At 48.3% G+C, this 16,063-nt stretch overlaps 1 protein-coding gene across 1 annotated transcript in view; it reads left to right on the forward strand.

Moving 5' to 3' along the window:
* Positions 1-3,575: 3,575 nt before the first annotated feature.
* NRROS (negative regulator of reactive oxygen species) overlaps positions 3,576-16,063 on the forward strand; it is a 29,260-nt gene continuing 16,772 nt past the window's right edge. Inside the window, exon 1 of the mRNA XM_041003117.1 lies at positions 3,576-3,711. The gene's annotated coding sequence lies outside the window, so the exon portion shown is untranslated. The remainder of the gene's footprint in view (positions 3,712-16,063) is intronic.

Consider the following 16,063-nt stretch of genomic DNA (forward strand, 5'->3'; position numbering starts at 1 on the left):
TTTGGAATAACGCAAGACCTCTGCCCTCAGGAGTCTGTAGCATAGCTAGGGAAAAAATAGAAATGCACAAACAAATAAACAAAACCATAGCCTAAGAGATGCCACGTGGGCCTGTGAAGCTGTTGTGGACACTGCTGGCGGTGGGGGCAGTTTCACAAAGGACAACATGGACCTTTGCAACAAGGAGGGCTGGGGTAGGCAGAGGAGAGGTTATGCCAAGTAGGAGAACTTACTCTGACAGAGGCAGCGCAAGGGTGAGGAGCAGGTGTGGCGCTGCTGGAGAAGCACTGTGTGGGCCAGCCCGGAGGGCAACTGCTTGCCCACTGTGAGTGGAGGTGTGGGTGGCCACTGTGGAAGAGGCAGGGACAGGCTCAGGCCCAATGGGGCTTCTAGACTTTTCTCCTGCCTGATTCCTTGCTTTCACTTCAGCTCCCCTTGAGAGAATTCCTGGTGCACTGCCTGACCCTGCATTTGTTCTGTTGTTACTGAGCAGGGGGCTGGGCACGAATGTCACCACATGTGGAACAGACTCTGAGAAAGAGGATCCAGGCCCCGCAGGTTCTAACTGGTCATGGAGGGGGACTGTGTGTGTTTGGCCAGGGCAGCAGGATTGGATGCACCATGGGTTGTTTTCAGGGAGGAATGCCTTGATGCCCTCCACTTCCCATGGCACAGATGGGAAGAGAGCTCAGAGCTCTGAACTATGCCAAAGACTTCCAAACTGACAGACTGGCTGGCATGAGGACTGGTCTGTTTTCAGCTACAAATCTGCTTTTGGTTTGCGCTGCAGGTCAGGGTCTGTGTGCTGGGCTGACCTTCTGCCAAGCCAATAGAGAGGTGTTGTTTTCCAACTAAATTGCTTGTCCCTAAGCAACCTCGAAGTTCACGGGTTTTCTGTATTTTCTCAGTGGCTTGTGGCTGTCTTTCTCAAAAGAAAGCCCCAATGTAGAAGATACTTAAAGGGACCCAGCACGGTGGCCTAGTGGCTAAAGTCCTCACCTTGAACGCACTGGGATCCCATGTGGACTCTGTTTCCCGTCCCGGTCTCTGCTTGTGGCCTGGGAAAGCAGTCGAGGATAGCCCAAAGCCTTGGGACCCTGCACCCATGTGGGAAACCCAGAAGAGGCTCCTGGCTTCAGACTGGCGCAGCTCTGGCTGTTGTGGTCGCTTGGGGGGTGAATCATCAGATGGAAGATCTTTCTCTCTGTCTCTCCTCCTCTTTCTTTATCTAACTTTCCAATAAAAGTGAAAAATAAAAATCAAAAGAAAGAAAGAGAGAAAGAAAGAAAGAAAGAAAGAAAGAAAGAAAGAAAGAAAGAAAGAAAGAAAGAAAGAAAGAAAGAAAGAAAGAAAGAAAGAAAGAAAGAGGAAGAAAGAAATAAATAAAACACTTGAGAAACCGGCTGGGACTTCAGGTGGGGACATGTCACGCTCTAGTGGCTCTGGGACATCCAAGTGTTGATGCAAGCAGAAGAGATGGTAAAAAACACATTGGTCTGAATCTTTGCTTGTGGGGAGGAAATTTGCAGCAAGAGATACAAACAGTGCAAAGGGAGGCACTTGTCTCCGAAACCCTGGGCTTGGGATAGATGAATGTTGAGCTTTTTCACTGGTGTCATTGCTGTTGCCATCACAAAGGAGTAGTGTAGCAAGCAGAGACCATTGCTGCATGTCTGTCTGTCTCTCAGGACAGATGTGCCAAACGTGATGGTGTTACACTGCATCATGGATCTCCTGGCTGCAAAGAGGTGGTCAGATCCCAGAGGCTGTCTTACCTCTGCAGCCCTGATGGGAGCTACAGCATACAGGAGCCACCCCACCCCCCACCCCCGCCAGCCTGAGCCCTGACTCTGGTTGCCTGCAGCACCTGTTCAGCAAGTAACAATCACAGTGTTTTGCCTTCCCCAGTTTCTAAAACATCATTTATAGAACACCTCCCAAACAATGCCAGCCACATTTTTGGAGGCAGCTAGTTCATAAATTCACATGGCCCTTTTGAATTTTTGCCAAGAGTTAGCAGAGACCTTAAAAACAAAATCCTACTAGGTGTAGGGACCTGTGTTGTGGCATAGTGAATTCAGCTACCACCTGCAATGCTGGCATCCCATATGGATTCCAGTTCAGGTCCCAGCTGCTCCACTTCCAATCCAGCTCCCTGCTAATACTCCTGGGGAACTGCTTCCCACTGGTTCATAGATCAAACATGTGGGCCCCTGTAACCATTTGGGAGATCCAGAAGAAGCTCCTTGCTCCTGGCTTCAGACAGACCCAGCTCTGGCCGTTGTGGCCATTTGAGCAATTAATCAGCAAATGGAAGATCTCCATGTCTCTGTATCTCTCCACCTCTTTCTAACTTTGTCTTTCAAATAAGCAAATATTTTTTTCCTTAAACTCTCAATAGATGTAAAATAAACAGCAACAATAAAACAGATATTTAGTCTAGAAGTCACCTTTTGCCACTGCCTACTCCCACTCCTGTAGCGTGTTAGAGCACGTGGCTTCAGCATCCAGTTCCAGCTCCTGACTCCAGCTTCCTGCTGGCATGCACCCTGGGAGGTGGCACATGTTGGCTCCAGCAACCAGGTCCATTTGGGAGACCTTGCTTGTGTCTGATTCCCAGCTTCTTCCCATTCAGTCTCAGCCACAGCACTTGAGGTGTGAACCTTGCATGCTTGCTCTGTCTCTGCTTCTCAATTGGATTAAAGAGTACAATTTTTTTTTAAAGTTTAAGAACCAATTTATTGGCGCAGTCCGTGATGGAGATGCTCCAGACACTCTCCAATCAAGCAAGTCCCCTTCATTTCTGTCATTCCTTTTCCATTCGTTTTTTTTTTTTTTTTTAAAGATTTATTTTTATTATTTTTTCATTGGAAAGGCGGATATACAGAGAGGAGAGACAGAGAGGAAGATCTTCCGTCCGATGATTCACTCCCCAAGTGAGCCGCAACGGGCCAATGCTGTGCCGATCCGAAGCCAGGAGCCTCTTCCGGGTCTCCCACGCGGGCGCAGTGTCCCAAAGCTTTGGGCCGTCCTCAACTGCTTTCCCAGGCCACAAGCAGGGAGCTGGAAGGGAAGTGGGGCTGCCGGGATTAGAACCGGCGCCCATATGGGATCCCGGGCGTGCAAGGCGAGGACTTAACCACTTGCGCCACCGCGCCGGGCCCCTCCATTCGTTTTCATAGCACGGGTACTGGGCCCATTGAAGACTGGCTGAACGGATGACCTCCCCGACCGTGGAGTCCCCTGTTCTGTAACTGGAATATCTGTGCGCTGCCCAGTCCCCAAACCTGCCTCAGTTTGAACAGAATTGTGAAGATGCCTTCCTGGGTAGCTAGTCCTCAACGGCTAGGACCCCAAAGCATAGGGAGCCTGCTTTGCAAGCTGTCGCGAGATGGGGCTCACAGCAACAGCTGCACTCCTGGGTGACCTGGGTGACCGAGCGTGGCAGGTAGCCAGGGGCTGCGGGGGTGCGCCCCACCCTCCGCGTCGCCGGGGGCAGTTCCCTCCAAGGGGGCTGGCCCGAGTCGCCGAGCAGCAGTGAGCGCGCGCTCCATGTGACTTCAGTTTCCGTCCGTTCCTTCCGCAAGTGCGAAAATAACCCGATGCCCTAGAGAGCAGGCAGCCCAGCCCTGCGTTTGGTTGCTCTCAGGGAGGCAGGAGCCCTGGGAGAGGATGCACCCCGCCGAGCCGCCTGGGCCTGCGGGAGGAGCCGTGAGTATTTCGCGCGCAAGAGAACGTGGGGGAAGCCACCTGGAGGTGGGCGCGCCGCGGAGGGCTGGGGAGATGAGTGAGAAGGTACGCGCCCTGGCCCACGCAGCTGAGCTCGGAACTGAGTGGGAAGTTGCGGCTGCAGGTTGGCTTGGCCGCCGCCCTGGGGCAGTGGGGGGCTTCAGCCTTGGCATGCTCGGTGGAAACAATGCCCTCCAGGAGCGCTTAGGGGTGAAAAGGTGGTGGGGTGCCGTGGGTACAGCCTCAGACGTGCCTTTTGAGTCCTGGCTCTGCCCCGGGGGGGGGGGGGGAATGCCAGCCGGTCAGCAGCCCTGTGTGATCCTCAGTTTTTCCACCTGCAGAATGGGAACAGCAAAGCTGTCCTCCCTACAGCTTGGTTCGGCTTTCCTATGCCCCGCTTGGAAGGAGAGCCATCACCAGTTCATAGTGGAGGACCCTGAGACTGACAGTCATCAGTACCCCAGCCCACCAATGTCTTCCATGTGCCAGGCCCTGGGGATCCAGCTGGGTTGGCAGAGCCATCACTATCGCCACCTCTAGTGTTTGACTCCAGGCAGACTGAGCTATTACTTGGGGTCCCACTAGTAAGGGCCAAAGGGAGATTAGAATCCCACACCCTTCTGACTCTTTGTTCAGTGCTTTTCTGTGATCCTCATGGCCTCTCAATGTAGGCCAGGTGGTGAAGCAACCAACACACATCCTGGTGGGCCCAAAAGAAGCAAGGAGGCACCCCTGTGGCTCCTGCTGCCCCCTGGAGTGTGCTGGCAGCTCCGCCTTGCTCCCTGAAGTGAGGAACACGTGCCTGACTGATGGTGGCTGCGACTAAAGGAGGGGCAGGCTGACAAGAACAGAGCCCTGGACACTGCCGATCCTGGGAGGAACAGTTCTGGGGATCCCACCTCAGGCTTTGTGGTGGAAAGATTCCCAGTGCGTGGAGTTGGCCCCCATGATTTCCTGAGACCCTTCTTGTCTCCCGACGTGGCCAGGGATGGTCGGGTGGGTTGCTAGGCTTTGTCGTCCTGAGCCATGCCTGACTTTCAAACACAACTCATAGATGTGTACTTGTAAACACCGGAGCTCCTAAGACTGGAGAAAAACCCCGGCTCTCATCTTGGGTTGAAAGCAAAAGACCAGGGTCAAGTGCTCGGCGCGGAGGTGAGGGCGCCTCTGGGGAGAACCTGGCTTCAGCTTTCAGCTCCAGCTTCCCTCTGATGGGCATCCTTGGGGGAGCAGACACTGGCTCAAATCCTCAGGGATACCCAGGTAGAGTCGCAGGCTCCTGACCTTTGCTGGACCCAGCTGCAGGTGCTGCAGGTGTATGGATGACCTCTCTCTCTCTCTCTCTCTCTCTCTCTCTCTCACATCTCTTTCTACCTTTCAGATAAACACTCAGGTTCACCAGTAAAAGTGTTTTCCCAGGAGGGAACTCGGTGAAGACCCATTATACCTGATCCCCCAACCCCAGCCCTCATTCAAGAGCAGGAACCCTCCTCTACAGAGAGCTGGCCCCCCACTGCATATTGCTGCTTGGGCCCAGGGTTAGCAAAGTGCTGATCTTGGCTCTGGCCTAATGACAATGCTAGTCCTGATGGTGACTTGCACGTAGGCTGCAGTGGACATCTGCACAGCAGAAATTGCCTCCCCGTGTGATGGAGGGCTCATGAGCCTCCCCTCAGGCACACCCATGTCTGGGCCATCCACATTGTGGAGGGCGAGCTTCCCACCGTGGCCCAGGACCTGTTTCCAGGCTGTTTGTGCTCCCTGAGTGCACATGAATGACAGCCAGTGGCCAGGGTTGTTTTGCACTTTGCTTTTGGTATAATGTCTTTGTTACATTCATTCTCTTCAGCTTCAGTCACATTCATTCGTTCTCAGCTTCATCAGGAAATAAAAGCTGCATGCTCCATTTGTGAGGGGTTCTGGGACAGGTTAGGTGATAATTTAAAAAATATGTATTTGCTTTTAAGAGATGCATGCACACACATACACACAGGCAGCTCAGGAGAGCTGCTACAGCCTGCATGGCACAGTGGGTAGGCCACAGCTAGTGCAGGCGTTTGGGGGAGTGAACTTGTTGAAGGGAGTGGATTTGCTCACTCAGTCAGTCACTCTCTCTCTTTAAATGTGCATATATCTATTTAAAGCTTTATTTATGTTTATTTATTTTGAAAGAGTTACAGATAGGGGCGGAGAGACACAGAAAGAGACTCTCCCACCTGTCAGTTTACTACCCGAAGGGCTGCAATGGCTAGGGCTAGGTCGAGCCCAAGCCAGGAGCCTGAAGCTTCATCTGGGTCTCCCATGTGGGTGCAGGAGCACAAGCACTTAGGCCACTCTCCACTGCTCTCCCTGGCACATCAACAGGGTGCTTGATCGGAAGTGGAACAGCTGAGACCAATGCCCATATGGGATGCTGGTGCCACAGGGTGGAGGATTAAGCTGTTGAGTCACCATGCCAGCCCCTATATATTTATTTTTAACGGGAGGGAGGGAGGGAGCGAGGGAGAGAGAGAGAGAGAGAAAGAGTGTGTGTGTGTGTGTGTGTGTGTGTGAGAGAGAGAGAAAGACCTTTCTTCAACCAGTTCACTTCCCAAACACCTACAATAGCCAGGTCTGGGCCAAGCTAAAGCCAGAAGCCCCATCAGATCTCCCACCTGTTTGTCAGGGATCCAAGTACTTGGATCCATCATCCATGGCTTTTCAAGGAGCATTAACAGGGAGCTGCATTGGAAGAAGAACGTCTAAGTCCTGAAGCAGCAGTCCGTGATGTGGGATGCTGGTGTTGCAGGCAGGTGCTCCACATGTTGTGCCTCATCACCAGCCTTTCTCTCCCTGTTACTCTAACACTTATCCCAGGGCTCTTTTCACTCTGATGAGTTAAACTGGGATGTTCTGACAGGCCCAGCCCTAATTGCAGGCCCCACTCTGCCATCAGCAGTTGGGATGAGAACTAAACCCAAGTGAACTTCTTACGAAAGGGAAGGGCTGGTTGCACAGTGATGTCAGTGTCACACTGCTGTCTTAAATGGTTAGATGACACATTCCATCGTAACTGACGTTCTTTTAGAAAGGAAGGGGGCGGGGGGGGGGGAAGAATGGTTTCCTGAGGGCCTGAGGGGCTGCTACCAGAAGGAAGAATGAAAGTGGGCAGGCAAAACCACCTGATTTCCGGAGCAAGTGGAGTCAGGCACCAGCAGGCGAACCACAGGTGTCTTTTGTTCACTTCCATGTGTGATTTCCTGACCCAGCAAAAGCGCAAAGGAGGAAGATGAGACCCGTCCTTGCTCTCAGCAGTCAAGTGGGCGTGAGGGGCAAGGCTGGTCACCATTAGAGGCTAAATGTGGCTGCAGGGTCCTAGGAAGTCACCACACCTCCTTTCTCCCAGAAGGTCACTCAGGTGCTGGGCTGGGTGCCCTGAGCAGTTCTCCGCTGCTTCCCCCGCTAGAGAGAGAGGAGTTGTAGGCAAGGAACCTCAGCTGGGAATGGCGCTTGGGGCTCTGCCTTCTCACTCTGGGTCTTGGCAAGCAGGACTTCAGTGCCCAGGTACCCCAACACCCTCGGCTTGTCCCCCGCAGTGCCAGCAGGGGCTCACTTGTCATGGGTGCGCTTCTGGGCTTCTGGATATCCTCAGACTGCAGGCCGGCCCTTCTGCCCCTGATCACCAGCCCACTGCTGTCACTCCTGCCTCTCATGGCCCAGCCCTGACTCCTTTGGTCTCTGCTGTCTTCTCAGGGTTTTCCCTCAAGAGATCCCTGAGCACCTGCCTTCCACCTGCCAGTTCCCCATTGAGAGGACTTTGCTGCTGGCCAGGGTTGGAGGACAAACTCCCCCCACCCCAGCTCAGGCAAGTTCCTGGTCCTCTACCCATGTCCTGTCTACACCCTGAGACCTCTTCAGGGGTTTGCCCATTTTCTGGGTTACTAGGCCCCACCCCAGCCCCCTAAACCAAAATTTCTGTTTTAACCAAGAACCCTGTTATCTTCACCCTTTCTTTCCAAGTCCCCAGGTTTTTCTAGGCCCTTCCAACTCCTTTGAAGGAGCTGCTAACAGGCCCTTGTTTTATATCAGCGCCACAGGAGACCATGACTCAGATCATAGTTTAATATTCAGAATATCTAATACTGCTCTGCCCAGGCACTGGCAGATCAGAAGGGGTTTCTCCCCTGCTGGGCTGGGCATGGAACCTCCATGGTTACTGGATCTTGGTGGGGCTTCCAAAAGTTCTGAAAGGTCCAGGCAGCTGAGCAGGGCTCACAGGGTGGCTGTTCACCCAGACACACATCCTGGTCCTCAGGTGAACACTCACTTGACCCTCACTGCTTCTAAGACAGGCACATGTGGACCCTCCTACCTGGGTCTGGACTTGGTTCTCATTCTGGTTTCACCATAGGCAAGCTGCGTGACCTGACCAAGTCTCTGCAGCCTCTTTTGCGTTTGGAATTAAAGATGGGAAATCATCAACAGGGCTCTTAATAGAAACTAGTAGATCAGTAGTCACAGCACTTACAACAGCCAAGAGATGGAAACCATCCAAATGACAGACAAACAAATAAAGTGTGACTAATGCATAAGGTACAATATTATTTAACTTTGAAAAAGGAATGGAGTTCTGGTGTATACTATATGGATGTTGTTGAAGTGGTATAGATGAATCGTGAAAACACTATGAAGTGAAACAAGCAGGCACACAGGACAAATGTGTGATTCTACTTCTAGAATATTTACAATAGGCAAATTCATGGAGAAAGAAAGAATAGTGGTGACCAGGACCATGAGAGAGGGAATGAGTATCACTTAACAGGTGGAGTTTCATTTGGGATGGTGGGAAAAATCCTGGAGAAGGATGATGGGGATGGTTGCATAGCAACGGGGGTGTCTGTGATGAGCTAAAGTGGTTCAGTTTGTGTTCCACAGTAGCAGTGGAAATAGTGCCCATGGTAAGAACCACTTCAGACATCAAATATGATCAAAGTTCTACAAGAGGCCTGGCCATTTCCATGGCTATAACTGTTACTGATCAAAAATAACATTAAGTTATCTTCTACTTCACTCTGCTTTCTCCCCAAATAATTCCCTAAACATTCTTTTTTTTTAATCACATTACTCCCATTTCTTTATGAGTTCAAATAGGTTCTAGAGGGTAGGGGCCAGTGTTGTGGCACAGCAGGTTAAGTCCATGCCTGTGACTCTGGCATTCCTTTTTATGCTGGTTTGAGACCCAGCAGCTTCTTTATCCAGCTCCCTTCTAATGTGCTTGGGAAGGAGGTAGAAGATTGCCCAAGTACTTGGGTCCCTGCCACCCTTGTGAGTGGTTGACCAGGATAGAGCTCCAGGCTCTTGAGTGTGGCTTGGCCCAGCCTTAGCTGTTGCAGCCAGTTGGGGATTGAACCAGTGAATGACTTTTCTTTTTTGTCTGTGTAACTCTGGATTTCAAATAAATAAAAATAAATCCTTAAAAAGTTTTCATTATAAGATGTTATGAGAAAATTGGGGAACTAACAGTACCTAATAGCTGCTCATGTTAAAAGTTAGAAAACCTTCATAGGAACTGTAACTACCTGTAATAAACTATCCTGTGTGCATTGTTGCTCTACTGAACTATGAGCTGTGGTGAGGACAATGAGGCACTCAGTGGGCCTTGAAGGATGAATAGGAGTTGACCGAGTAAATAAGACCAGAGGAAGGGCCTCCCCCATGGAGGAAACAGTATGTGAAAAGAAGCACATGATTCAGTCAAGGAGAGCACGTAACCCAGGGTGGCTGGGCTTGTGGTCTTGAGGTTGAGTAGATGCAACAGCACTCGCAGACCTGGGCTGAACTGCAGCTCTAACGTTGTTTAGCTACGTGACCTGCACCTCTTGAGTTTCCCATGTGTGAAATGATGGAGTCTCCCGCTGTGGATTATGCTGTGCAAAATACCTGATGCCTCCAGGTGAGCACCGATTAGCATGTGTCATGACAGCTGGGAGCCCAGAAGGAATCTGGGAACTACTCCACAACCCTTACATACTCTGTTGATCAGCTTTTCACTGTTGCAACCAAAGACACTGGAGAAGCTCCTTATAAGTGGAGGATGATTATTTTAGTATGGTTTTGGAGAGTCTCAGGCAAAGATCAGGGTGAGCCTATTGGGCTCTGATGAGGGCAGTGGATGGTGGAAAGGCGGGGAGGCTTATGTAGCAAGCCAGGAAGCAGAGAGAGACATCATGTCTGTTTCTCTAAGATGTATGTATTTTTTGAAAGAGAAGGGGATGGAGAAGAGACAGAAAATTTTTCCATCCTCTTGTTCACTCCCCTAAATGATCACCACAGCTGGGTCTAGGCGTGGCCAAAGGCAGGAGTTTGATATTTCCTCTGGATCTCCCACATGAGTAGCAGAGGCCCAAGTACTTGGGTCATCTTCTTCTGCTTTCCAAGCAGTATTTGCTGGGAGCTGTATTGAAAGTAGAGGTCCTGGGACTCGCATTGGTTATCTGGAATGCCCGCAGCACAGTGCTGCCCTCTATCCTATTTCTTTATGAAGCTCCCATGACTTGATTGTGGGGCTTCACCCCAGCAACCTCAACACCACAAGCCCAGCCACCCCAGGATACCTGCTCTCCTTGACTGAATCCACATTTTCACATGCTGGTTCCTTCCATGGGGAAGGTCCTTCCTCTGATCTTTTTCACTTAACTTCTGCTCATTTTTCAAGGCTCACTGCATCTATTGCTCTCTTCATCACAGCCAATAGTTCACTTGGGCAATCTTCTAGTGACTCATGAGAATATATCCACTCTAATAAATCGATAGCTTTGGGTTGACCCGATTAGCCATTCACCTAAGATGCTTGGAACCAAGCTGTAACACCTGGGCCTTTCGGGACACCCAAACCATCCCACTGAGTTGAAGTGGCCCATTGTTAGGAATCTGTTATCAGTTCATTCTTCAGTTGTAATCTCTTTTAAGAAAGTCATGTTGGGGTGGTTGGTGTCTTTTCATTGTCATTCTATTGCAGCCAATGATAAATCCAAATTGTCGCCTTTAATCCTTGCCCACAACCTGCTGGACTGCCTCTGCTCCCCTGTATGTCCCAAGATGCATATTCCACAGTTCACAAGGGTGTGCCTTGTTGCAACAGCTCCCTTGTGCTTTTAAGCTCAATGCCAGCTCCCCTGCCTGGGACTCTGCTGTCTCTGCTTTCTTTTTAAGTCTGCCTCAGAAAATGTCTGCCCTGTGATGAGGAGGATATCCTCCTGCAGCCTGGGAAGACCCCCCTCCCATTCTGCCCATCTGGCGGGGTTCTATGTCCTTCGTATTGACCAAGGTTTTTCACATACCTTTCCTTATTCTAAATTCACACAACTCGGTGAGAGGAGCAAGGCTGGTGTTACAGTTCCTGGTGGCCACTACTGGAGTGAAAGAGCTGGACTTGGGCCCAGGGTCCCTTACTCCCAGTCCAGGCAAAATGGTTACGTTGCTGCTTGGGACATTCCTGCCTCTTACCCGAGTATCTGGTTCAAGCCCTGGGTACTCCTCTTCAGATCTAGCTTCCTGCTGATGCGTGCCTGATATTCAGTTCAATTACTTAGATTCCTGTCACCCCCTACTAGGAGACCCAGACTAAGTTCCAGACTCCTGGCTTTGGTCTAGCTCAGCCCTGGGGCTGTTGTAGACATTAAAAAAAATTTTTTTTTTTTAAATTTTAAAGTTCATTTTAAAATTTATTTTTGATGATGATTTCATGGTTGATCAGGGTGAGAAGGATCGAGGGTTAGGGAAAAGCGAGTGAAATAATTGTTTCCAAATTTGTTGTACTTGTTCTTATCTCTGGGAAAATGAAGAAGCCACACCCACTCTCCCAAATGTCCCAGTATCCAGGGATGGGGAATCTTTGCCCAATATCAATCCAGTTTCCTGCTCTAGTGCATGTTCTGAGGGTTCTGTCCAAGTGGTTTGGATTGTTCTGAAATAATGTTGATTTCTCCAATCCAAGGGTGAGGCAACCCTCCCAATGTCCCCTGGCTGGCCGCCACGGTCAACCTCAAGTCTCCATTCACCCTGATTTTTGCTGTCATCATTTGCTAGCATAGTTGTCCAATTTGCTCTGTTCTCCTTCTTATTACAGTACAAATGGGCTGCCATATTCTCCATGTGCATCAGAGTCTGTGTCCATTGCTCCACCTTATTCACTCGCAGGCAGGCCCAAGGACTAGGGCCAGGCGACCAAAGCCCTGCCAAATCCACCATTCTCCGGGCTCACGAACCTGGCACCTACCACACAGGTGGGCCTCAGGACCCGGGCCAGGAAACCTAAGCCCCCATCGGATCTTGTTGTAGACATTTTCTTAGAAAAAGATTTTTCTTTCTTTCTGTTTTTTTTGTTTTGTTTTGTTTTTGTTTTTTTTTTTTATTGGAAAGGTAGGGTTACAGAGGGAAGCTAAGTCAGAAAGAAAGATACTTCATCTGATGGTTCACTCCCCAAATGGCCATAATGGCTGGAGCTGAGCTGATCCAAAGCCAGGATCCAGGAGCTTCCTCCAGGTCTCCCATGGATATAGGGTCTCAAGGCTTCGGGTCATCCTCCATTGCTTTCCCAAGCCACAAGCAGGGAGCTGGATGGGAAGTGGAGCAGCTGGGACATGAACTAATGCCCATATGAGAAGCCAACATTTGGAGTTGGAGGATTAGCCAGTTGAGCCGTTATACCAGGCCCTGTTGTGGCTATTTGAGGAGTGAATCTGAGGATGGAAGTTCCTTTCTCTGCCTGGCTTTCAAATAATAGAAGAAAACAAATACATGTATTTTAAAATTTTGTTTAAAAATAACAATACAGAAATGGACAATAAACCTATAAAAAGATGTCCACCATCTTTACTCATTCAGGAAATGGAAATGAAAACCATAATGAGTTATGAGAGCCCCTTCACACCCACTAGGAGATCCTAATAGTGATAACAAGTGCCAATGCGGATGTAAAAAATTACACCCCTTTTGGTGTTGCTGGGAGAGCAAATGGTGCAACCATTCAGAAAAATAATCTGCCACCACTTCATAGTTTACATACAACATTGCTGTATGGTGGAAAAGTCTTGCAATTCTGCCTCCAGCTATGTATCTAAGACAACTGAAAACATGTGGCCCACCACTGCACACTCAGCCAGGAATGTTTATAGCAGTGCCCTCCACAATAGCCCCAAAATGGAAACAGCCCAACAACCCATCAGCTGAGGAGTAAGTAGAGAAATGAGGTGTAGTCATGCAGTAGAACTCTACTGAGCAGGCCTGGCATGATAGCCTAGATGCTAAGTCCTCACCTTGCATCAGCCCAAGATTCCATATGGACACAAGTTCATGTCCCAGCTGCTCCGCTTCCAATACAGCTCCCTGCTTGAGGCATTAAAAAGTGGTAGAGGATGGCCCAAATCCTTGGGACCCTGCACCTGCATGGGAGACTTGATGAAGCTCCTGGTTCCTGGCTCCTGGCTTCAGATCAGCTCAGCTCTGATCACTGCAGCCATCTGGGGAGTGAACCAGCAGATGGAAGATTTTTCTCTCTGTCTCTCCTTCTTTCTGTATATCTGTCTTTCTATTTATTTATTAATAAACAATAATTTATTTATTATTTTCTAATAATACTTTAAAAATATTTTTAGAAAAAGACTACTACTGAACACAGACCAGAGGGAAGAACTTTTCGTTGCAACGTGAGTGAGGAAGTTTGAATGCATTACATATGCTAAGTGACAGAAGCCAGGTGCAAAAGGCCAAATAGTGTATGATTCTGTCTATAGAAAAATCTTCAGACTAGGAAATCCACAGGGACAGAAAATTGATCACCAGCTACCAGGAAGTGGCAATGGGAATGATTGCCAATAATGTGCTGTTTCTTTTGGAGGCAAGGCAGAGATTCTAGAATTAGTGGTTGTGGTTGCACAGCTTGGCGAATATGCTACAGAAACAGTGAATTGTGCACTTAAAAGGGTGAATTTTATGTGAATGATATTCCAATTTTAATAAAGTACAGATTGTGCCTTATTTTTAGGGAATGGAACCCATGGTATCATTTTGAAAGTATTCAGAGTCTCCCTTAGGTTTGGTAACTTGCTCTCAAAGTAATCCAGAAATCATTTATCTACAATTGAATGGTTTCTATATTGTATTTAAAGTTTGGTCCACAGTGCCTGGCTTTCTCTCTCCCTGTCTTTCTTCTTTCCTGTATTGGCTTATGTATCAGCAATACATAAACTTGGATTTTGCCAGACTATCTGCTTGCGTAAGTGTGATTTCTTCAAGCAAAATCCTTGCAAATGAAATTATTTTTGGCATAGATTCTTTTTTTTAACAGGATGATTTGTCAATACTTAAAAGCTAAATCATTTTTCCTATGTTACATGAATCTAATGAGTGTTAGAATGCAGTTTAAAAAATAGTTTTGGTAACACAGCAAGACAGAAAGAGACAGATGGAGGGAGAGCTCCCAACTGCAGGTTCATTCCCCAGGTACCCAGACTGACATGGACTGGGCCAGGCTGGAGCCAGGACCTGGGACACAGCCCAGCTCTCTCATGTAAGGACACATATCTCGTGTGGGAACTGGCTTAACCAGTCACAAAGCTGGACCCCCTTTTATTTTTTAACAAAATTTCCAACTTACTGAAAAGTTATAAAAATAGTATAAAAGAATCACACAAAAGCTATAGCCGACTCAACAATAGTTAGCATTTTGTGCTACATTCCTGAATATATATAGATATGTATCTATATCACATACGCATGGATTCATATTTATACACACACATCCATCATTTTTCAACAGTTTCTCTGCATACTTATAGCACAATAATTATTAAAATCCTCAAAGTTAAGAAAAAAATAATAGAAAAAAGGAAGGAAGGGAAGGAGCAGGTGGTTAGCCGATGGTTAATATCCAAGGTCCACAGTGGAGGTCCTGGGTTCAATTCCTGACTCCAGCTCCAGATTTCAGCTTCCTCCTAATGCAGACCTTGGAGGTGACATGCCACCCACATGGGAGATGTGGATTGCATTTCCGCTGCCTGGCCCCAGTCCAGATCCAGCCCTGGCTTTGGGGTCATTTGGAGAACAAACCAGGAAATGGGCATGCATCCTATCTGACTCTCAAATACACAATAATTTTCGGGAGAGAGGTGGGCAAGCAATCTGAAATGTGAATATTGATACAATGCAAATATTTCCCTCACAGTCTAGATATGAATTTTGTCCCAGTAAAATAGTCAAGATTGAATTTTGAAAATATTTGAAATTTCCACAGTAATCTCTAGTTTGACAATTTAATTGAGGTATATGCTACTTTCTCCACCATAAAGCTTCTGTTTTCACCTTGTGACATTCATTCAAAGGCTCTAGGGAGATACGTTGAGACTGCATTAATATCTTGCTTTCCAACACTTTTTCCCCCTCTTGTTTTAGTGTTTCTTGAGGATTCGTATCTGCAAGTTATACTTTGAAAAATACTTTCCTGGATACCGATGTTAGCTACTTTCTCTTCAGTTTTAATGGGTAGCATACTAAAGCTTACATGTGTTTTTATGGATTTACGTGTTGGTCTTTTGCATCTAAGCTTGTTGTAGGGTCCAAGTCCTGTTTCAGCAGATTCCTTCTTTTTGCCAAGATGCAATTTTTTTTTTTTTGAGTCAGCTCTTGAGGGTGAGGCTAGGATGGGTGGTTATCATGAGAAAACACGAAGCTTGGAGATGAACTTGGCCTCTAAAAGAGGCAGCTGTGTAAGGAAGCCATTCGCTTCACCCTCTCAGCCCTCATGACCCATCCTCTCATCCGCTCGTCCTTGTCCTTTCTATCTCCATCCCTCTTGTTTTATTGTTTTCTGTTCACACACCTTGTTATCTGCTTCCGTGACAAGTTCTTAATCCCCACCTTCTCTCTTGTGCCTCTGTGCTCCCATTTCCATTGTTGATGGATGAGCACACTCCTTTGCCTGTGGGTGCCAGGATCATTCACTGGGTGCTGGTGGCAGCTGAGGATGGGCCTCCCCTGGGTTAGACGCCTCCCTGGGGCCTGTCAGCTTGGTGGGGCAGAGGCTTATAACTACTAGTAGTGGCTCCCTGGAGAGCCTGGGTATAGTGGACAGAGCCATGACCTTCCAAATGGATGCTGTATCAGCCCCTCATCCCTGTTTCATAAGCTACAATCAGGACACATCATCTGACACATTTGCATCCTCTCAAGCATGAAATGCCATCTGGACACTTGGGTTTGAATGCCAAAATGTTAGAATTTTTGAGACATATTTCAGGCTTCTGTGTATTTGCTTTTTAAATTTAAAACATGAGCACCTTTCTGAGAAGATTTTTTG

This window comes from Ochotona curzoniae, unplaced genomic scaffold (genome assembly GCF_017591425.1).
Source record: "Ochotona curzoniae isolate NIBS_2020 unplaced genomic scaffold, NIBS_Ocur_1.0 scaffold_2587, whole genome shotgun sequence".
Lineage (NCBI taxonomy): Eukaryota > Metazoa > Chordata > Mammalia > Lagomorpha > Ochotonidae > Ochotona > Ochotona curzoniae.